Source organism: Drosophila tropicalis, unplaced genomic scaffold (assembly GCF_018151085.1).
Source record: "Drosophila tropicalis isolate 14030-0801.00 unplaced genomic scaffold, ASM1815108v1 contig_631, whole genome shotgun sequence".
NCBI classification, from domain to species: Eukaryota; Metazoa; Arthropoda; class Insecta; order Diptera; family Drosophilidae; genus Drosophila; species Drosophila tropicalis.
The window spans coordinates 182,694-207,950 of record NW_027173111.1 but is presented as its reverse complement, the minus strand read 5'-3'; positions in this window follow the sequence as shown (position 1 = coordinate 207,950).

Sequence of the window (25,257 nt, the reverse complement as noted above, 5' to 3'; positions counted from 1 at the left end):
GACAGGCGATCATGCGACAAATGGGCATGTGACGACTGGGTGGGGTTGACCAATGGGAATTGCTTGTGATGATGAAATAGGATCGGCCAATGGGCATGTGTTGACGGACTTGGGTTTTATGGTATAAGTACTTGACTCCTTGTTATGATAGAAGTGCTTAACTCCTCCCCCTTTAAGTGCGGACGTCCTCGGTCGCAACAACATATTGAACTGGCGCGATTGAGACTTCCATTGGTGGACCATGGTTGCCTGTTTCGTGGCTGCAGAATTTTTTGATGATGCAATATGTTATCATTGCAGCTGCCAGAAGGGTTAGAATAATCCAGTTTGACGAAGACATAATTAAGTTATTTCTTTGGATTCTCTCCAGATTATTAGTATTATTAATGTGTAGTTCCTTTATCATTTCCAGTGATAACCTTTCACCTCTTTGCTGCTTATCTGATAGTAATTGCAACAGCGGCGGTTGAACCTCCACTTCAAAGCGTGTCTTCACAATATACCAGGAGTCTTCTATGACGACTGTCGCGTTTTCCGCTTGAAATATGAAGGTGCCTTCTAGGGTAATATTTTCTCCATTGATGTTGATGTCTCCTTGAAATTGGTTCAGCAGCAAGGTACCGGGCATTATTTCCGAATGGGATTTTACGTGCTGGTTGATGATGACCTTACATTGTGGATTCCTTCTTTGCAAGTAGGCTCCTACACATTTACTGTTTTCTAAGTTAGTCAGATCTTCCAGTTTACAGATTGTCTTACCATTATGAATATTACATTTACTCTTATTGATTAACCCGAAGTATTTCTTGTTACATTTCATGATATTCTCATAGTCTATTTCTTCTATAAATTTTTGATATTTAATTGGTATTGCAAGGATTTGTTTACAAATTTCATTAATTACTCTGGGTAGGCTAACAATATAAAGGAGTGATTTACCGTCTGAGGCTATGCTGACCTCGGCAAACTCTATTAGTTCTTCAATGTTTACAAATGTTAGACTCTCTTCTTTAATTGTGTCAATAAAATCTATTTCATCAGAGGACAGTATTAATGAGTTTACGGTATTGGCCTTAGCCCAATCAATTGCGTAAATAATATTTGTTATTTCTTCTCTTGAAAGACTCAATTTAAATTTGGTTATTTCGATTTCTTCTGTCTTATTATTATATTCGGGTTTACCTCTAATTAATATGGTATTAGTTATCTTAATTAAATCGTTTATCTTATTTTCTATTAGATTATTAATAATGACCTGCCGATTATTGTTTTCCAATTGTTCATTGATCTTATCTACCACAATCTTATGATCCTCGTGATCAGGTGTGCCCGCTAACCATTTCCAAGCCGTGCCAAGTATATCAAGCGATCTTTTGTTTCTGAATTTCATCGGCTGAAGCCTCCTTAATTCGTTCTGTATCCGAGTTATTTCGTAGGCCAAAAAAGGTCGATACGGACTAAGGTTTGATGAATTCTTAACGACTTCTTTTAGAACGGATATGGCCATTTGATATTTTTCTAATTCGATGACGTGAATGATTTTAAACGTTCCGTTCTGGCGCGCGGCTAACCCGGTTTCCAACATGACCACTCTTGACTTAGTATAGTCTAATATGGTTGTGTGACCCCAGCAAAGTGGTAACATGAGCATTACCAGCAAAGTGGTAACATGAGCAATCTGTCGGAAGAGGATGTTTATCAATACTTCAAGTGGTTTTTATGAACTATCCTTCCTGACCTGGTTTTAATCTTGGTATTAAGATCTTCGGCTACTATTTCTTTTTTATATCTAGACGATAGTTTCGAGCCTAGCCGTTTATTAATCCTAACGTAGATGATTTCACATGGATCGTAAATTTTGACGGGTTTTTTTGTTTTATTATGGTACCCTAGGTCCTTATTTTGCTTCTTTAAAATGGTTTCTGAAATCTTTTCCCTTTCAAGTGCTAATTTTCCTGGATTATGGATTAAATTTGTTCCAAAAAATGCTTCTATTGGCTTTTTGTTGGTGGTACATGGATGGTTTTAATGTACTCGTCCACGGCTTTGAATATTAAATCCTCGAATTCCATTTCGTGGTGCTCTAGCTTCAAGCATCTCAACTTTTCTGTATATGTTGAATAAAATCTTTCTATTTGGCCGTTGCTAGACGAAGTATATTGTGCAGTAGTGTGGACTTGTATTCCTAACTGATTATTCAAAAGAAATTTTATTGATGCAGAATTTAAAGCCTTTTCGTTATCCATCACCACGGTTTTTGTCATACCGAAGGCTATTAACAACTCACGTAAGGGTACTTTAACGAGTTTACGAGTTTAACTTGCGCGTATTTAGAAAATTTGTCTATTGCGGTTAAAATAATCTTATTTTGGGTGGAATATAAATCTATATGAATAATTTCACCTGGATATTTCGGAATAGGGGTTGGTTGTATTTCTTGGTTCGGAGGGTGTCTTTGGTATTTAGAGAGTTTGCACGTTTGGCAAGAGTTTACTATTGCTTCTATCTTTTTCTTCATACCGGGGAAAAAATATTCAGATAAAATTTGTTTTTTATTTTCAACGGAATTTCTATGTGCTCTGAGGTGTTCTTTTATTATGATATCTTGTTGTTGGATCTGATCATGGACATCTATAGTTTGAATATGCGTGAACCTTGCCTTGTAATTCCTAAAATGCTCTGGAAATATTTCTTGGATTTTACCCATGATACTTTCAGAAGTAAAAATACCATTAACTATTCTAGGATCCATTTTTTCTTTCAAGATGGTTACAAGATCTTCTTCGGAATAATTGCATCTCACTATTGTATGTCTATGATATGTAGGGAACGGTATTTCAAAGGTAGTGGATTCGTTATCACCAGTGAGGATAAACAATTGGTTTTTAAAGACATTGATGGGAATTTCCATTGCTGGAATGAGTTCATGACCTGAGCTTTCATCACTATGGGCTGTAGCTGACGTACTGCTAGCATTTATGCTGGTAGGGTTTCTAGAGAGTGCGTCTGCTACCACATTTGAGCTACCCGGCTTATATTTCAACTCGTAGTTATATTCCTCCAGGTAACTTTTCCATTTCTTCAGCTTTGTGTTGTTATTTTTCGGGCTGAGAGCATAAGTGAGAGTCTGGTGGTCAGTGTAAATGATCACTTTGGATTTGCCGTATACATACATCCTTAACTTATCCAATGCCCATACTATTGCTAGCATTTCTCTTTCATTTGTAGCATAATTTTCTTCGGCCTTGGATAACGCACGGGAAAGGAATGTAATGGGTCTACCGTTCTGTTCTACAGAAGCTCCTAATGCAAAGTTTGAAGCATCAGTGGTTAGATGGAACTCTTGTTTAAAATCAGGGTATGCTAACATCACATCTTGTGATACTAGTGCATTTTTTACTTTCTCAAAGGCATCGAGTTCGGCTTCACCGAATCGGATTTCAATCTTGCTTGAGACATTCTTTTTAGCTCTGCCATGTTCTCCTCTCAATAACGCCGTCAAGGGTCTAGCTAACTTAGCAAAATCTTTGATAAATCTTCTGTAATAACTAGCTAATCCCAGGAAGGACCTTAGTTGTTTTAGGTTCTTTGGTATGGGGAACTTTTTAATGGCTTGAATTTTCTCTGGATTGGTTTTAACTCCTTCCCTTGAGATAACTACGCCTAGGAAGTCAACACTGTGTCTTAGGAATTTGCATTTATCTACTTGGACCTTCATGTTTGCTTTGGACAAGGTAGAAAATACTAGAGCTAGATGTCGGAAATGCTCTTCCTCAGATTTACTGAATATTATAATATCATCAATGTAGACATAGCAAATTTTTCCGATGAGGTCTCTCAAGATGTCATCGAGAGCTCTTTGGAATATTGATGGGGAATTTTTTAGACCGAAGGGGAGTCTTGTGAACTCATATTTCCCTCCATTTACAGAAAATGCTGTTTTTTCAATATCAGATTCCTTAAGGGAAATCTGATGAAATCCGCTCTTTAGATCAAGAACAGAGAAATACTTATTGTTGCCCAACTGCGCAACCATTTCTCCGATTTCAGGGATAGGATACTTATCCGAAACTGTAACTGCATTGAGCTTTCTGTAATCAATGACCATCCTATATTTCTTATTCCCAAGGCTATCGCTCTTTTTAGGGACTATCCATACAGGGGAATTATAGGGCGACCGTGAGGGTCGTATTATACCATCTCGTAGTAATTCTTGTAGCTGGTCTTCTACTACTTCTTTGAGAGAAGCTGGGTACGGATAATGTTTGGTGTAGACTGGAGTGTCTGTTGTCGTTCGGATTTCTCCTTGGACATTAGTAGCATAAGTCAACTTCTTATTTGGGTCTGCGAAAAGCGATTCGTACTCCTCTTGGAGTGCCTTTAACCCTAGTTTCTGCTGATTGGTGAGCTCCTCTGATTCGATCGTATGGACCTGATGAGCTCGCATCTGCTTTACTTTAACAACGTGAGAGTTGTTGACAAATAATAGATCTTTCCCTATATCAATAATGGCGTTTAATTCTCTTAGTGTGTCATTACCTAGAATCCCATGGAACGGATTCAAATTAGGTAATAAGAAGAAAGTTATAGGTTTGTTGGGCTCGTTATATAAACCCAAATGGATATGGCTGGTGATTAGAATGCTACCACTTACGGTGTTCGCGTAAAACTTGTGTTCATTTGTTTTGACGTTTTTGGCTATTTCTGGTTGGACATAGTTTTTGTTGGAGCCGGTGTCTATTAAGAAATTGTATGCGGTTCCGTCTTTGTCCCGGACAACAAAGTACGGCAAAGAGGAACACTTTAACCTAAAAAATTAACGGTGTCCTCAATTTGTGGCTGTTGAGATTCCTGTGATTGTGATTTGGTTTCCTCTTTATTCTGCGGGACTAACTCTGAGTTGTCCCCTTGTGAGGTAAAATATTCCTCCTGCTGTTGATATTCACGAACCTCAGAATATGGGACTAATTCGTAAAGGTCTTCTTGGCCTTGGTAAGCAGACTGATAATCGGACATATCGGAGTAATGCTCTTCTTGAGGCGGTATGGTGATATATTGTTCACCTGACATACCGGTTTCGATATGGAATTGCCTCTGTAATTTATTGGGAAAATTTCCGGTGGACTGGTTGACTCTTTTGAGAGCAAATTGTTGTGGTGAATTAGCGTTTGGCTTGTTCATGTAGTCAACTTTTTTTGTTAGAATAGAGCCGTCGACATCCATAGGAGTTGGTGCCGGCTGAGGCTTCGGAGCAAATGGCCTCGGTGGTGCATTGAAAAACATGGGGTTTTTCGTTTGAGGGAATTTATTTTGGGGAATGAACACGTTTTGCATTGGTTTTTGATTATAAAAGTTGTTGTTATTATAAGGTTTTGGTGGAATTGCCGGTATGTATGATTGTTGAGGTTGCAAGTAATTTTTTGCATAATGCGGGGGTTTTGGTCCTACTGGTGGACGAGTGTCACGATGGCTGATATTGTTCCTAGCCCTTTTATTGTCCAACATCTCGCACAGTTGCAATGCATGCCTCAGATCTCTGGGTTGAGCTAAGCTCATTCTGTCTGATAGATCTCCGTTAAGACCGTGAATATGAAGGTATCTAGAGCCCTATCTCTGACCTGTTTTGCCATGGCTTCCATAGTCTCGGGAGTGTAACCCAGTGTTTCGATTTGGTCTAGTATTAAAGACATCTGTTGGTAAACGGCGAAGTAAAATTGATGAATGGATGCGCCTTTCTGGGTCATGGTGAATAGCTGATATTCTAGAGTGCTTAAATCTCGTTTGTCTGAGTACTCAGATAACAGACACTGAGAGATTGCACCCCAATGTAAAGCAGTGCGATATACTTTCAACAGTGTATTCGCATGGCCTGTAATTTTGCCTCGAATGGTTACCAGAATTGCAAAGTATTTAGGTGTTCCCTGAATGGGGGCGTACAATTCCATCAGACGTGTGGCGGAAGCAAACCATGTTGAGAATTCTTCACGACTACCTGAGAATTTGTCAAGATTTTTTACGATATCTGGCACTTTGTCTAATTCATGCCAGTTATCCTGGACGCTAGCTGTCTGGCCCCTAAAGGGAATATGTCCTGGCTGAGAAAAATTTAATTGTTTCACTATTTCCTGTAGCTGAGATGACAAAATTGTTTGGATAGCTACATCTAATCCTTGTATCGACAGTGCCTCTATTCTATTTACGGCTGCTGCACCTGAGGTGGATGCTTTCGGAGCATCGGAAGCTGCTGCCTGACTACCACCCTGCTGGAGGACTGCTGCTTTAACCCAGTTGTCATTAGTCATTTTGGAAAAAATATTTCGAACCAGGTTTCTTTCAAGGAAATAAGTGTTACGATATCGCGAATATTATGACGTCACGAACGATATAATGCCGCGAAAATTGGATTTCAGTTTATATTGACAAAGGTATAGCGGTATGTCCGCTAATCTTGGTGGAAATGGTTTTTGGTACTTAAATACTTAGTTTGTGGTATTATGCAAATTTTTCAATATTAGATGATTATCCTCTTTTTTTCAAAATTATTTTTTTAAATCTTAATTTGTGGTATTATGCAAATTTTTCAATATTAAATAATTATTCTCTTTTTTACAAAAAAAAATTTTTTTTTTTTTTTTTTAAATTTTGAATTATTTTTTTCCCCTTTTTTTGGGATTACTTATTACTAGTTTCTTTTTCAATTTTTGATTCTTTTTTCTTGAGTGAGAAAAAAATTTAATTAAGGATTTTATAAAGATTTTAGCTTGTGTTTTTCTTTTTCTTTTTTAAATTTAAACTTTTGGTTTTGGTTCACAAAATTTTTTCTCACTGTGTTTAAACAAATTCTTTTTTCTTTTCTTGATTTTCTTTCACTTAAAATTATTTTGCTTAACTTACATTATTAATAACATCTTCGGTGCTTGTACTGATCGGCTTGTAGGAGGGCTCGCTTTTCCAACGTTGAAGGTACTAACGCTCCTGGTCAAACACGTTTGGGTTATCAGTTTTCCTCTGAACGGATCTTGGAGGAAATTGCAGCGATAAATTTGACCCTGTCTGATTCTTAGTGTAGTTCAATATAGTGTTTTTATTTCGTTGACACTTTAAGGCATTTAACGCGTTTTCTCGGTCACGACCACTGATATCTTTCACTAACACTCGATCAAGTTTTATTTAGCAGGGTCCCTGCTCGGGCGTCAATTAAACACTTCCTTCACTCACGGTATAAAAAAATATAATTTTTATTTAAAGTCACTTTACAATTACAACTTAATGATAACTGAAAGATTCTGACTGAGTGAATTCCGCGGAGCTAAAGCGAAGTTTTACCGGATGGTTTCGGCTAAGGCTTAAGACTGATTTTCTATGATTTGATTATGTTGGATGAAGGCTTGGATAATTGACGTCGTCGCAGGCGGCGGCGTTGGCTGAGTCCAATAGTCCACTAAGAGCGTGGGACCATTCTTTGTTTACACAAGTGTTCAGGACCATTCTTTGTTTATTGCCGAAATTTGTGGGGTGATTCTGGGTATCAGGTTTGTTGTTTATCCTAACGATCGGACTGGTGCTGGGGATAGGCGATCATGCGACAAATTGGCATCTGACGATTGAGTGGGGTGACTTGTTGTTTATCCTAGCTATCGGACTGTTATTTGAGACAGGCGATCATGCGACAAATGGGCATGTGACGACTGGGTGGGGTTGACCAATGGGAATTGCTTGTGATGATGAAATAGGATCGGCCAATGGGCATGTGTTGACGGACTTGGGTTTTATGGTATAAGTACTTGACTCCTTGTTATGATAGAAGTGCTTAACTTATATATTCTTGATAAGCACGACGAGACGAGTTCAAATAGCCATGTCCGTCCGTCCGTCCGTCTGGATCAACGCAAACTCCTAGACCGTAAGAGCTACAGAGCACGTAGGCTTGTATATACTGCAGGGGTTGTATATCTCGGATTCAGACGGATCGGACCACTATATCATATAGCTCCCATACAAAGCCCAAAGTCACGAACAGTGACTTTTCTCAATAACTTCGTTATTTTCTGTGATATTTTCTCCCATAGGAAAGATCGGTCGAAAACAGTTACTTTTGTAAATAACTTCGTTACTTTTAACGCGATTGCTTTCAAATTAAACATTTGTTAGTTTAACATATCTGTTAATGACTGTTTTGAATTTGATAATGGTTGGGCGACTGTATCATATAGCTCTCATAGGAACGATCGGTGGAAAGTAGTGACTTCGATCAATATCCTCGTTATTTTTTATGATTGATGGCTAATAGGTGAGGAAAGGGTTACCAAAAAAGTTGCAAGGGTATACAAACTTTGATGCGGTCGAAGTTAGCCCCGGCCCTCTAGATTTTTGAACAAATGAAATAGAGTTTTAAGGCGGTGTTGGCGCTAGGTTGAGTGTGTTAGCATTTGGGTTCGATAATATTTAACAAATAGGAAACAGAAGGTACTTTTTAAGTCTTCTTTTTCCAATTACATTCCTGTGACTTCTGGTGTACCTCAAGGTAGTCATCTTGGCCCTCTGCTTTTCACATTATTCATTAACGATCTTCAGTCATTAGTTATTCGCACGTGCTTATGTATGCTGACGATGTCAAGCTGTCTTACTTATAAAGATACAGATTCATTTAGTCGACTACAAGCTGATCTTAAAAACTTTCAATCCTGGTGCCAGTTTAATCTTTTAAATCTTAACACTACCAAATGTAAGGTAATGTTTTTTTTCGTAAGTCTCCTCATTTGGTCACTTATTTTCTAAACATTAGTCCTTTAGAGCGTCTAAATTATATGAATGATTTGGGCGTACTTATGGACCAAAGGTTAAATTTTAACACCCATATTTCCACCATGGTCGCAAAGGCCATAAGTGTTCTGTGTTTAATTCGTAAATTTCTGCAAAAAATGAAAGTTTGTACAATGTTCGACCATAATTACAATTACCATATTTGCCTTTTTCTTGTATATGGGCCTAAGAGATTCTTATAAAGTTTTTGGAATAATCTTTCTGAAACCAATGGTTCACCCATATGTGTTATTTTAATTGTATTCGGGCTATTGGTCAATTTACATGTGGAACATTTACATATATAACCATTCCTGGCCAAAAGAAATATTGTTTTAGTTTGGTCACTGTTTTACTTATGCCTCCGTGTGGTGAATCTGGAGCCTAATGGGAGCGACATATCAAGTTGTTATTCAAAGAACTAGGTATCCAAAGTTTCCAAGAAACGGGTTCTTTATCACTGTTATCAGTGAAATGTTCCATTCGCTTATAAACAAAATTGTCAATTACCGTAAATCCGATTGGTTTGGACAAGTAACGCAAAATATGCGTCAACGCTGCATCATGGTCACTATGTGGATCATTGTTTCGCTGCGCCAGTTTACTAATTGAGTGAGCAATATCGGGACGTGTAGATATAGCGAGATACATTAAAGACCCAACCAGGGATTGATAATGGGTCACATCTACCCTCTTACATTTCTTATCGTTGCAGCTAATGTTAAAACCAGGATCTAAAGGTGTTGATACTGAACGACATAAAATCATATAGTACTTTTCTAACAAGGACTTTATATATTACTTCTGACAAATTGAAATAGATCCAACTTCTCCTTGACGGTGGATGTCTATAGCAAGGAAATTATTTAACTCAGATGAGTCTTTAATATCAAATGAACACTTCAATATTTTTACTATGTGAGCAATATGGTTTTTCTTTGAACAGGCAATAATTAAATCATCTACATAAACAGCTATTAAACTGTACAAACTTTCATCAATCTTCTTATATAAACATGGCTCATTTTTTGTAGCTTCAAATCCTAGATTCACTAATACTTCATTAAGTGTGCTATTCCAAGCCCTGCCCGATTGCTTAAGGCCATATAAGGCTTTTTATAATTTAATTACACGATGTGGATGATCTTTACTAACAAAATGTTCTGGCTGCCTCATATACACTGTTTCAGTTAAATTACTATTTAAATAAGCATTTGAAACATCTACCTGATGTAAGTACAACTCTTTTCGGCAGCAACAGCTAAAACAAGTCTAATATTTTCATATCGTATAACTGGCGAAAAGGTTTCTTAATAATTTATTCCATATTGCTGATTACAGCCCATAGCTACCAGTCTTGACTTAAAATTTGTTATGTTGCCCTGATTATTTCTCTTAACTCGAAATACCCACATGGAACCGATTGCTTTCTCCAGGTGGTAGGTTGACCAATGACCAGGTTTTGTTGGCAATGAGAGCATCATACTCTCGCTTCATAGACTTCTCCCACTCAAACGAATGTTTGCTTTGTAAGGCTTGCTTGACCGTATTGGGGGTTTCGACATAATGATAGGCGACCATATTGTGAAGCATATTGTATTGTTTTTTAGGTCTACCTGGCTGTCCGGTGCGAATAAGACTTGGCCTTCCAGGTCCACGACGTTCAGGCTCATTTTGTTCCTCGGAGTCGTTGAATGCTTCAGAGTCGTCGAAACTCACGTACTGCTCGTTTTCGTTGAAAAGTGTCTCATCCATGTCGATTTCTTCTTCTTGAGATGAATGTTGAGTTGCTTCTTCTGGCGTAAAGTCTTCTGTTTCTCCAGTTGCCAAAACTTGTGCTTCATTTGGGAACAAATCATCGTCATGGGTCAAATTATTTTCATTATGATTGTCTATAACAAACGATGTAAAATTGTTAGTACTCGATTCATCTGTATAACCCACATTTTTAGGAACTTCGTCTTCAACAAATTTTACGTCACGCCGCTCGATGACTTGCTTTTTATCTCTGTCATAGAGTCGATAGGCCTTTTCAGTTAGAGAATATCCAACAAAAACATACAGTTTACCCTTAGGCCGAAATTTGTGATGATGCATTTTATCTAGCGCGTAAACACTAGACCCAAATATACGAAGGTGAGACACCGAAGGCCTGTGTCCACTCCAAATTTCAAGAGGCGTTGTACCTTTTAGCGCCTGCGAAGGAGATCTGTTGCGTAAGTATGCGGCAGTCGCTATAGCCTCCGCCCATAAGGATTCTTCCACTTTTGATTGAACCATCATTGATCGTGCCATTTCAACTAGGGTGCGATTCGCCCTTTCTGCCACGCTGTTTTGTTGGGGGGTATACGGTACGGTTAATTGTCGTTTTATGCCGTGAGCTTTTAGAAAAATATCAAAATTTTTGTTAACATATTCTCCGCCATTATCACTACGTATGGCTTTTATCTTTCTTTCTGTCTGACACTCGACTAAGTTTTTGAATATTTGAAATTTTTCTAATGCTTCATTCTTTGATTTCATAAGTAAACAAAAACACGCTTTGACATATCGTCTATGAACGTAATAAAATATTTTGCTCCGCCAACGGATTGAGTGTTTATTGGGCCACATACATTTGTATGTATTAATTCTAACAATTGCGATGCACAATTTGAACTTTGAGCGAATGGTCGCGAGCATATTTTAGATTGGTTACACGTATTACAGTTAGTATCAGTCGAAAAACGTTTTAAATTAATGCCGGTCACGAGTTGTTTATCTATTATTTCGTTCAAACTGCGAAAATTAAGGTGACCATATCTATTGTGCCACAAAATTTCTTTCTCTTTCATATAAAACAATCTGTTTTTGGTAGCGTTATTAAAAAGAAACAAATTGTCTTGCTTTAAAGCTGCAATCATGGTACTACCGTCATTCGATTTTACAACAGCACAATTTTCTTTGAACGTAACTGTGTGACCATAGCTTAGCGATGCACTCACGGAAAAAAAATTTAATTTCAGGTCTGGCACATATAGAACATTTTTTAACGTTATTACACATTTACTTGTATTTATTTGAACTGTTCCTCTTCCAGGGCTTTTAATCTGTAAATCGCGTTTTTCATTTTGTTTCTTGTTCGTGCCTGCATAGAAGGCTTGTTGCGCGTTTGCTTTTTCACCGTTTTCTTTTATGCGAATTGCTTCTGCCAGCAGCTTCACTTTTAGCACTTGTAAAGACGGTAGAGAATCTCATGTCTCCATTGCTACCACAAAATGTTCATAATCAGAGCTCAAACTTGACAAAAGAATTATTACTTTTAATTCTTCACTTAAATCAATTCCAACTTCAGTCAGCTTACTGATTAGTTCCACGAATGAATTTATATATTGTGGAATTTCGCTGTTTGCTTCCATTTTCAGGTTCAAAAGTTTTTTATAGAGCAACACTTTTTGAATTGGCCCGGTGGGCACGTGTACATTGCTATTACCGGTTTTGCTGGATCGACGACTTCTATTCCACTCACGAATTTCCACAGTTCTTGATGAATTAGTATACTTCGCATTTGTATACTCCACACATCATAATTATGCTCATTGAGCACAGTGAAATTGTAAAATAAGAACACGAGGCAAATTAATATGTACAAGTCAAACGTTTTATTCAGAGAGAGCGGGAAAAAGAAGTACGAGAAAGATCATTGTAGTTAGAGGTGGAACAAAGCTAGAGATGGAATAATCATAAAGCTATAAATCGATAAAATGTAATTTGCATATTTAAACTATTTCAACATATGTAAATAGCATATTTCCATAATTTCACCAATAAGTGGCTATACATCGTCATTCCAACGCAGACAATGTGCTTGCTTTATGATCTGAGTACCTTGCCAATCTCTTGACCGGCAGTAATACATATTTATCTCCCCCTCACTGGTGTATTTGGCTTTCTTTTAGTGATTTGAGCATTTTCAATATTTTCATTTTCACTGTCCTCAGTGACTTTATTTAACAACCTTGGTCTATCTTGATGCTTTTAGGCTTGAATTTTAATGCGACTGTGTTCCATCCCAATTTAATCAGAATGATTCGGCCCCGCAGAAAATGTTTAGTCGGTGAATTGTCCTAGCGGCATATCAATAACGCCAACAATTCACACGCCAAAATGTGCACTTGGCACGTTCCCACATAGCACATTTTAACAATTAACTTGACAATAACCATTGCTCACATTGCAGCATATCATACATTCCAAAGTTTCGTTTCTTATATCTTTTGATCGCCATAAATCGGAACTGCACATCACAACAATCGGAACTTGTCATACTGCACGAACTGTGATTTGAATTTGAATATCTTTTTAAAGGTAAACTCCTAACGACTTATTTGATAATTTATAACAGGAAGGGCTCATATGTGATGTTTCTAGGATCGAACCATTTGTTCTTCCCGAAGACAAATTTCATTCTACATTAAATTTAAAAATTGATCTGCCCTTGCTTTCAGTATTACTTGGTTCAAATGAGTTACCTCATATAGGTGCTTTCGTAAGACTGACTTTGCCAGCCTTAATGAAAACATTACTACTACCGATTGGTCTTATCTGTACAATTGTAGAGATATAAACGCAGCTGTTCGTTTTTTCTATGATACTCTGTATTCACTCTTTCATATTTGTGACTGGAGCGGCTTAACAAACCTCCCTGGTTCTCGCGTGAATTATCCAATTTGAAAAATGTGAAGACACGATATTATAAGAACTTTCAAAAAACACGTCGTTCATCAGATTATTATCTGTATACAGTCGCTCGTTCAAAATTCATGATGCTTAATACACAATGCTATAAGAATTATCTTCAGCGGTGTAAGCATCAGTTTTCTTCTGACCCTAAACAATTTTATAATTTTGTTAAGTCTACACCCATCTTTTTTGTCTTTTCAAAATGAAAAAGTAAGCACTGATCAGGCAATTGCCGATATGTTTGCGAATTTTTTTAAACAACCTATTCCTCAACGGAATATCGAGCAAGTCGGTATCCTTATCATTTAGAAAAGGCTAATTGTATTTTCAATCCAGTGATTGATAAAAGTTCTCTTCTTAGCGAACTTAAACTAGTTAAACCTGTTTATTCTCCGGGGCTAGATGGTCTACCTGGATGTGTATTCAGGTTCTGTGCAAACGCATAATGTAAACCCATTTTAAAATTGTTTCTATTGTCTGTCGAGTCTTTCTCTTTTCCATCTATTGGGATAGAGTCGTATATCATCCCTCTGCATAGAAATGGCAAAAAGTCCAAAGCCTCTAACTACGGGGGTATCTCAAAATTGTCCGCTATTCTGAAAGCTTTTGAGAAAATTATGACTTCTCAATTGCAATTTTTGCTGCTCTATTATTTCGCCATCCCAACATGGGTTTGTGAAACCTAGGTCTACAACCACTAAACTTTTAGAATTTACCTCTATAATTATCAAGGGGTTCAAAAATGCTAATCAATCTGATGTCATATACACTGACTTCAGCAAAGCCTTTGATTCTGTTAGTCATACTCTATTACTTTCTAAACTGAACGACATTGGATTTCCACCTCTTCCTTTTTTGGGTTCGATAATATTTAACAAATAGGAAACAGAAGGTACTTTTTAAGTCTCCTTTTTCCAATTCCATTCCTGTGACTTCTGGTGTACCTCAAGGTAGTCATCTTGGCCCTCTGCTTTTCACACTATTCATTAACGATCTTGCATCAGTCATTGTTCATTCGCGTGTGCTTATGTATGCTGACGATGTCAAGCTTTGTCTTACTTATAATAATACAGATTCATTTAGTCGGCTACAACCTGATCTTAAAAACTTTCAATCCTGGTGCCAGTTTAATCTATTAATGATTTTTTTTGTAACTCTCCTCATCTGGTCAATTTACATGTGGAACATTTAGATATATAACCATTCCTGGCCAAAAGAAATATTGTTTTAGTTTGGTCACTGTTTTACTTATGCCTCCGTGTGGTGAATCTGGAGCCTAATGGGAGCGACATATCAAGTTGTTATTCAAAGAACTAGGTATCCAAAGTTTCCAAGAAACGGGTTCTTTATCACTATTATCAGTGAAATGTTCCGTTCGCTTATAAACAAAATTGTCAATTACCGTAAATCCGGTAATCTAGATTGGTATACATAATATTATTCAGACTGAAATTCCATAGATTTTAAATCAATTAGTGGACCACATTCTTGTAATTCTCACATTCGGCTAAGACGTATTAGCTACAACGTTTCTCGAAACATTGACCGAATTGCACACTACACATCTAACATGCCTGCTACAACCAACCCTAGTGCATAAGGATGCGAAGGCGCTAGCGTGCTCCGAAGCTTTGTGAAATGTATGCTTACAAATAAGAACAACTCTGATCTGCGTCTGTGTTTGAATTTCAAATATTTTTTCCCAGAATTTGCGGGATTGTTTACTTCGCGACTACTTCTTTCTCTTACTTAAAGAAATTAAATTCAGTGTGAAGGCAAAACGAGCTTATTGTAATACGTCTAGACTTTGAGCAAATTAAAGAAAATTCTCTAATTTTTTTTTTCGGTCCTTGAGTTTTTTTCTAATTATATCTACTAGTGTTGGTTGACAACCATCAGATAGAAGCTATGGCTTTTACTAGCACTCGGTTATTATTAAATCGTTGCTGCAATATTGACCAAGCAGTGTTGTAATTTGCCTCCGTTAATTCCAGGTGCCACATCAATCTCTCTGTTTCTCCAGAAAGGTTTGCTTTTAAGTACCACATTTTTTCCATCCCCATGAAATTTACTACGATGGTAGTATTTGATATAAAAACTCAGATTCCAAAAGTTGAATCTGATGGGATAAATAGAACACAAGTTACAGTTAATATAAATCGGATCAACCGCTTCCGGCAGCGCTGCTTGCTGAAGTAGAAGTAGTAACTTCATAATCAAATCAACAGATCAAATGCATACACACACAGACGCGACGCTACACGAACTGTATGTGTATGCAAAGATAAATATCAGGGCTACAACTTACACACCTATCAATATTCAGTCACTAAATAATCACTATCAGACACGGCCATCCCGACAAAACGCACGTCCTCGTATGGTGTCTTAACTCAACCACGTAAGTGGTTATACATGACAATTCCAACGCAAACAATGTGCTTGCTTTATGATCTGAGTACCTTGCCAATCTCTTGACCGGCAGTAATACATATTTATCTCACTGGTGTATTTGGCTTTCTTTAGTGATTTGAGCATTTTCAATATTTTAATTTTCACTGTCCTCAGTGACTTTATTCAACAACCTTGGTCTATCTTGATGCTTTTAGGCTTGAATTTTAATGCGACTGTGTTCCATCCCAATTTAATCAGAATGATTCGACCCCGCAGAAAATGTTTAGTCGGTGAATTGTCCTAGCGGCATATCAATAACGCCAACAATTCACACGCCAAAATGTGCACTTGGCACGTTCCCACATAGCACATTTTAACAATTAACTTGACAATAACCCCTGCTCGCATTGCAGCATATCATACATTCCAAAGTTTCGTTTCTTATATCTTTTGATCGCCATAAATCGGAACTGCAGATCACAACAATCGGAACTTGTCATACTGCATGAACTGTGATTTGAATTTGAATTTCTTTTTAAAGATAAACTCCTAACGACTTATTTGATAATTTATAACAAGAAGGGCTCACATGTGATGTTTCTAGGATCGAACCATTTGTTCTTCCCGAAGACAAATTTCATTCTACATTAAATTTAAAAATTGATCTGCCCTTGCTTTCACCATTACTTGGTTCAAATGAGTTACCTCTAACTAGGTGCTTTCGTAAGACTGACTTTGCCAGCCTTAATGAAAACATTACTACTACCGATTGCTCTTATCTGTACAATTGTAGAGATATAAACGCAGCTGTTCGTTTTTTCTATGATACTCTGTATTCACTCTTTGATATTTGTGACTGGAGCGGCTTAACAAACCTCCCTGGTTCTCGCGTGAGTTATCCAATTTGAAAAATGTGAAGACACGATATTATAAGAAGTTTCAAAAAACATGTCGTTCATCAGATTATTATCTGTATACAGTCGCTCGTTCAAAATTCATGATGCTTAATACACAATGCTATAAGAATTATCTTCAGCGGTGTTTTCTTCTGACCCTAAAGAATTTTATAATTTTGTTAAGTCTAAACGTAAGACCTCTGTGCACCCATCTTTTTTGTCTTTTCCAAATTAAAAATGGAGCACTGATCAGGCAAAAAAAATACTAATCAAACTGATGTCATATTCACTGACTTGAGCAAAGCCTTTGATTCTGTTAATCATACTCTATTACTTTCTAAACTGAACGACATTGGATTTCCACCTCTTTTCCTTTTTTGGGCTCGATAATTTTGGGTCCATTCCTGTGACTTCTGGTGTACCTCAAGGTAGTCATCTTGGCCCTCTGCTTTTCACACTATTCATTAACGATCTTGCATCAGTCATTGTTCATTCGCGTGTGCTGACGATGTCAAGCTTTGTCTTACTATAATAATACAGATTCATTTAGTCGGCTACAAGCTGATCTTAAAAACTTTCAATCCTGGTGCCAGTTTAATCTATTAATGATTTTTTTTTCGTAACTCCCCTCATCTGGTCACTTATTTTCTAAACAATAGTCCTTTAGAGCGTCTAAATTAGTTGAATGATTTGGGCGTACTTATGGATAATTAATTAAATTTTAACACCTATATTTCCACCATGGTCGCAAAGGCCATGAGTGTTCTGTGTTTGATTCGTAAATTTCTTCAAGGGTTGCAAAAAATGAAAGTTTGTACAATGTTCGACCATAATTACAATTACCATATTTGCCTTGTTCTTGTATATGGGCCTAAGATATTCTTATTAAGTTTTTGGAATAATCTTTCTGAAACGAATAATTCACCCATATGTGGTCTTTTAATTGTATTCGGGCTATTGGTCAATTTACATGTGGAACATTTAGATATATAACCATTCCTGGCCAAAAGAAATATTGTTTTAGTTTGGTCACTGTTTTACTTATGCCTCCGTGTGGTGAATCTGGAGCCTAATGGGAGCGACATATCAAGTTGTTATTCAAAGAACTAGGTATCCAAAGTTTCCTAAAAGCGGTTTTTTTATCACTATTATCAGTGAAATGTTCCGTTCGCTTATAAACAAAATTGTCAATTACCGTAAATCCGGTAATATAGATTGGTATACATAATATTCTTCAGACTGAAATTCCAAAGATTTTAAATCAATAAGTGGACCACATTCTTATAATTCACTCACATTCGACTCAGATGTATTAGCTACGTTTCTCGAAACATTGACCGAATTGCACACTACACATCTAACATGCCTGCTACAACCAACCCTAGTGCATCCTTCGCTAGCGTGCTCCGAAGCTTTGTGAAATGTATGCTTACAAATAAGAATAACTCTGATCTGCGTCTGTGTTTGAATTTCAAATATTTTTTCCCAGAATTTGCGGGATTGTTAACTTCGCGACTACTTCTTTCTCTTACTTAAAAAAATTAAATTCAGTGTGAAGGCAAAACGAGCTTATTGTAATACGTCTAGACTTTGAGCAAATTAAAGAAAATTCTCTAATTTTTTTTTCCGGTCCTTGAGTTTTTTTCTAATTATTTCTACTTGTTTGTGGAGGGGCGGAAGGACCCGACTAAGCCTCAAATGGTTGGCGGGTGCCAATATCTTCAGGGTCTCGTACGTGAGTAGAATGATTAAAACGCGCGAAAAACTTCGTTTTAATTAATGATGATTTATTAAATTCACAAGGTATACCGAAACACACACGAAATGGTTCGGTTTGAAAAAGTGACAAATCGTAAAGTAAAATAATCAGGAAATAGAACGGGTGTTCGGATGAAAAACTCGATTCAGAATGAATATGGCGATTTACAGGAGAACCCTTCGTCACCCTCCTCAGTATGACCGAATTCGGTTTTGGGAAAAACCCTACTCCTCACTCTCTGCTGTTTACCCGGTGGCGTGAACACTACTAGTGTTGGTTGACAACCATCAGCTTCTGATGTGATGATTTCATATTAACGACTACTTTTTTTAACTCTTGCAATGCAATTTAAAAATGTTATGCAAATTCTTTATAGAAGCTATGGCTTCTAGTGCATCCTTCGCTAGCGTGCTCCGAAGCTTTGTGAAATGTATTCTTACAAATAAGAATAACTCTGATCTGATACAACCAACCGTATTGCATCCTTCGCTATCGTGCTCCGAAGCTTTGTGAAATGTATGCTTACAAATAAGAATAATTCTGATCTGCGTCTGTGTTTGAATTTCAAATATTTTTTCCCAGAATTTGCGGGATTGTTTACTTCGCGACTACGTCTTTCTTTTACTTAAATAAATTAAATTTAGTGTGAAGGCTAAACGAGCTTATTGTAATACGTCTAGGCTTTGAGCAAATTAAAGAAAATTCTCTAATTTTTTTTTTTCGGCCCTTGAGTTTTTTTCTAATTATTTCTACTAGTGTTCGTTGACAACCATCAGCTTCTGATAACTAGATCAAATTCCAAACACTGAAAATATAAATTAATAAAAACTTCCCTTTGACGAGTCACATTATCATGAGAGAGGTATGACCAAAGCCTCACATTTTCGATCTTCTTTCAATTTATTCCAAATATAAACGTTGACTTTGACCTGTGTGTCCCACGTGTGGGGCGCCAAAATTATGTATTGTATTCAATGTCTCGATCAACAAGACAGAAACAAATACAGCCAAGTTAATTAACTAGGTATACAAGGGTGAACTTCTCCAAACGTTTGACATCTTGCTTTAGTATGGGTTGGATGTGGACTGTCATTAATCATCTGTTCCCTATCGACCATGACCATGGCGACCATTACAAAAAAATGAGCCCCAAATGTACATTCTTTTTATCATTTTATATAATCATGGTGTGGAAAATTAAACTTCTATTCGCAATACATTTCTTCGTACTTACTATTATTCAAAAAAAAATTTCAATTGCAAAGGGCAATGGCTAGTTGAACTCGTCTCGTCGTGCAACCAAGTTGCTACCTCTGCTTATGCAGCTTCTGCGTATGAAATAGAAAGAAAATACACCCTGTTGGCAACGGCCAAGGTAGTGGTATAAGGGATCAATGAAAGCAAAGGAGAATTTCGAGCACTCCTGGATAGCGGTTCACAAGTAAATCTCGTCTCAGAGAGACTGGTAAAAAATTAAAAATTAACGAGATTCATGTGCATGGTCAACTACAGATAAGCAAGGCGCGAGTAAGCTTGGCTGTAAGGTCAAGATACAACAAGTTCGCAATGCTAGTTGAGGCATTTGTATTGCCACACATAATAGGTGACCAACCCACAGAACAAATAACGCAGACAGTCACATTACCAGACAACATTCAATTAGCGGACAGAACATTTGATAAACCAGGAAAAATTGATATGCTGTTGGGGCTGACGATCACTATGCTATACTGCTACCAGAAAGAAGACGGGGCAATTGAAACCGTCCTACGTTACAAAATTCAGATTTTGATATGTTAACGTCAGCCGAAATCACATATATGGTAGGCATGATGAATCTAGAGGAATCTCTAGAAACATCCTGGCAGCTAGACAGACTAGACCCAATCAAAAGGTACAGGAGCCCGGAGGAAGAGTATTGTGAAAAATTCTTCCTTGATAACCTACACACGGCGGCGAACAATCGACTAATTGTAAAGCTTTAATTTGCTGAAGAGGCTTCATTTCTTGGGGAATCTCGGAAAGTAGCCAAAAGCACATTCATGTCGTTAGAGCGGCGAATGGAAAATCACCAAATGACATTTTATATCCTGAACCAGTTGTACACAGGGAATATTGAAAAAATGTATCGTCAAGTTTCGATACACCCTGCCGATCATTTCAATCAGATGATTGTGTGGAGAAACAATCCAAGTCAAGAACTAAAGTTTTTTAGTCTAAAAACTGTGACTTATGGAATCACGTTAGCCCTATATTTAGCGACAAAGTGTCTCGAATATTTCGCACTAAAAAATATGGAAAAATTGTCGTCTGGAGCATTAGCACTAAAAAATTACTTTTATGTTTGTTCACGCCACCGGGTGAATAGCAGTGAGCGGCGAAGAGAAGTGAGGATTGAGAAGGGGTTTTTTGATCCTCGGCGGCTACGGTCACTCTGGGGGGAGTGACTTGATTTCCTGATGGGCTTCGCCATATCACTTAAGTACGAGTTTTTTACCCGAACACCCGTTCTTTCTCCAGAATTTTGTATCGTTCGATTTTGTTATAATTTTTAACCGAAGCATCTGCGCATAAATAAAATCATCACTGAATTAAACGAAGTTTTCGATAGTTTTAATTTCAACTCACCAGTCCCAGAAGATATTGGCTCGCCAAGTAGTACTTCGCATTTCGCTCCGCCCCTTTGCGAAGAATCGTGATGATTGTCTCACAGGAGCAGACCAGAAGCCGATTTTAATGAAAAATATGTCATTCGATGGGAAATTCAATTTACTTTCTTTCGTAGTTCAAGGAAAAAAATACTTAAAAAAAAAAAAAAAATAATAATAATAAAAAACGTATTAAATACGTGTCCGCCACTGTATATATATATCCAGAAAAGTCCACAATAGTCTACTAGATAGACTACTACTAGATAGGGTAGATATACTAACCGCCATATTTTATTTTCCAACAACGCGTCGTATTCTAGCTTCATCGATTCCTGACACAACTTCGCATGTTGTCCATTAAGTGCATCTAATAAAGGTTGTGGCGACTCAATATTAACTTTTATTTGTTTTATCCAAAAACTTTTACCGACGGTAAGCGACTTTTCCAAAATTCGAAAAATGTATGTCCAACCAAGGCGTTTGTAGAACATCGGCTTCGCAAATAAACTTCAGTATTTACAGCTTGAGTCCATAATTCTTCCAAATTTGCATGGGTCAAGGACTTTTAGCCATCTCTACTATTGTTCTGTTTGCAAGTTCACGCTTTATACCATTTTTTTCCAAAAATTTTTAAAAACTACGGTTCACAATTAGTTTTATTAAAACAATTTTTTATTTTTATACCGTGAAGTTACATTTGCCACCTCTAATATATCCAATATATTAAGAGCTTCTTTTTCTGAACCATCATTATATAAATACAAATCATTTTCTTTTTTTTGCTTCTAAAAACCACTATACCAAAACTATTTTGTACCTTAGCTTTTCCATTATTCAATATTGTAGTTAAACCGTGTTTCGCTGCTTTAATCACCGAGAAAAAATTTATTTGGAAAGAGGGGGGCATACACGGGGTTGGGTAGGATTGACAGAATTACCCTAAATCATCGTTTATTTCAATTCATTCAATATTTCTATTGTTTCTGTAAATACTCGGACATATTCTGATAACTTGTCTCCCTCTTGCATGCTTAAACGTACGAGTTTTTGGTACAGTTGAACAGTTGAAGTTGTACATGCCTTTATGTATATTAACTGTGTTGGTTTCACGTGGAATATTAGGCTGCCAATGCCTTTTGGTCTGCGTGTTCCCAACTTAGAGCGTCAGCTGCTGTTGATTTTTCCTGTAATGTGTATTTTTCGCACAAAACATTCCATAATTACTGTGTAATTAGTATGTTTTTCGATTTGATATGAACCCATCATTTTTTCTGATGATTGTTAACAAAATTAACTCGGGAATTTTAATTTCAGATTTTTAACCAATATTTGAGCTTGTTCTAGGCCCATAACCAACGTTGGTTATTTGATTGTAACATACCATTCTACCATTTTTTCTGATGATTGTTAACAAAATTAACTCGGGAATTTTAATTTCAGATTTTTAACCAATATTTGAGCTTGTTCTAGGCCAATAACCAACGTTGGTTATTTGATTGTAATATACCATTTATTCAGAGGAAACAGTGAATGTTGACGGTTAACACAGAACTAACTCGCTTTTATATGTATTACAGTGATCATTCTGTTCTTTCCAACAGTTCTGTTCTTAAATAACATTGTAGCTTACATGTTCTAAGACTTATGTGTACATCATCATGAATTCTTTTTACATAAATTTGTCAATACGCGTCAGTATTGTTCAAAGTTTGGTACGAAACGTCTCTCTACTTCATTTTGATCTTTTGGAGGCGAATAGTCTTGGATAATTTTGAATTTGCTATCGTCGGAAAGAATACTTTTGTCTGGACACTTGTCACTTAAGTATGTAACTTTATGGCTAAAGAATGTACATTTGTCTGAATGTAGTTTTAGATTATATGTTCAACATATGTAGAAAACATCAGTGAACTTTTTGAACTAATGTTTTTCAGAACAGCCTAATAGAACTACTACTTCGATATGAGCCTTTATCTGCGGAAAAGGACATTAAGGCTCTAGAGTCTTCATCAAATTCCATTTGGTGAAAAACTAAAGTAAGGACAAGACAAGAAAAATATTTGGCTCTGGCCTAATTTAACAAGAATATTATCTATTCTTGGCAAAGGAAATTTGTCTGCAATAAATTTTTTATTTAAACTTCTGTAATCCACCACTAAACGCCATCGTTTATCATTTGTCCCCGGAAGAGATTTCTTTGGTACCAACAGTATGGGGCTATTGTATTCGGATGCTGAATTTTCCATTTCGTCATTTTTTATTTGTTTGAAAATTTAAATCTTAATTTTTGTTTATAGAAATTAAAGATATTTTATCTATTTCTAGCGCATAATTCATTTAGTTTATCTTTTATAAATGAAGGGAAGTTTTTTGAAAGTTATTATACCCTTGCAAAAAGGGTATACTAATTTTGGTATTGGTGTTACACAAAGAATTGTTATCCGTGTATTATATAGAATTAGTGAATAATCACTATAAAACTCCGATCCGACGTCAAGAACTTACGGGTAGTGCTCAAAAGTGTTCAACAGTGAAAAAATAATTTACGCTGTGCGCGAAAATATCAACTGTGTGTTAGAACCATTAAATCCAATTGAGGAACAAAAATGCCAACTTGTGTGCGAACAAAAAACCAAAAACCAAAACAAAACATAATTAAAACCCAGAAAATTAAAAAACAAAACACCACTAAAACAAAAAAAACAGAAGAAACAAAATGGCTGTAGAACTCACTGAAGCCCACCTCAATCAAGCACTGTCTTCGTTAAGACAGGTTGCAAACTATGATGGAGCACCAGAGTCTAACGTCATTCTTAAGGAGGATAGATTTCATTATGCACTTATATCCAACCTATGATATAAGGCAACATAACATATTGTATAGTGCAATCGAGATGCAGCTTACTAAAGAGGAACAACGGCTCTCACAAATTGGATAAGCCAACACCTAGCCGGAACTAAGGTCTGTCCTCATCAATGAATTAAAGACGCAGACCCCCTGTGAGGAACTTCTTCGACGCCTCTACAACACCAGCTATACAGGAAACCTTCGTAAGCTTGTAACAGAACTAGAAGATAAGTCCTACATTATCACAAACAAACTAAGTCTAGAAAACAATGCAAATAACACCATTCTTTATACAAATGCTTTAAATAACACCATTAAAGTTGTAATAATGTAATAATGAACGTTAGCTAGATACTATATAACGACAGTCAGCAAGCTGAAACAAGTAGCTCAAAGAGAAGGGTTGTACGAGAATAGTATAACAGAAATCAGAAAATAAAATCAAAGCCAAAATCAAAATCAAAAAGGTGAAAAACCCTTTGTACCCAATAGTACAACTCCGTCTCAAACAAAACAATCCGATACAACACAAAACCAAAAACTTTTCCAAGAATTTCAAGATAAATTAAATATTGACAGGGCTCAAAATCCAATGAATTATCAATAGCAAAATAATTATCCAAAAAATAATGTAGCAAACCAGCCTACAAAAAGGCAAAAAGAAAGTAATAGTGGAATTAGCAAAATGGACACATCCGAAAATTTTCATCAGAATGCCTCGGATCAATCGGAAGAAGAGATAGGGACAAGTCCTTCATCAGAATAATGATAAACAATAAACCTTTGAGATGTGTAGTCGACTCAGGCTCTTCAATAAATATAATGTCCGAAAACTTTTTTAATTTGTCGAACAGAACAAAAATTTTATATCCATAAATGTTCAAATTAATACATGTTAATAGCCAGAACTTTTCTAAAAGACTGCAAAGCCCAAATAAATCATGAAGAAGAATACGAAGATTAGGAAACTATACATTTTATTTTAGAGATGTTGAAGAAATAGAAGAAGAACAAAACATAGAAGTTTTGGACCCACCCAGAGAAGGGGACCCAGAAACAAATTTTGCGATTGAAAATGAAATAATAGAAAGCAATGAGTATACTCTCGACCATTTAAACAACGAAGAAACTCAAAAACTAAAAAAAGTCTTGTACGAATTCAGTGACATTCAGTACCACGAAGGT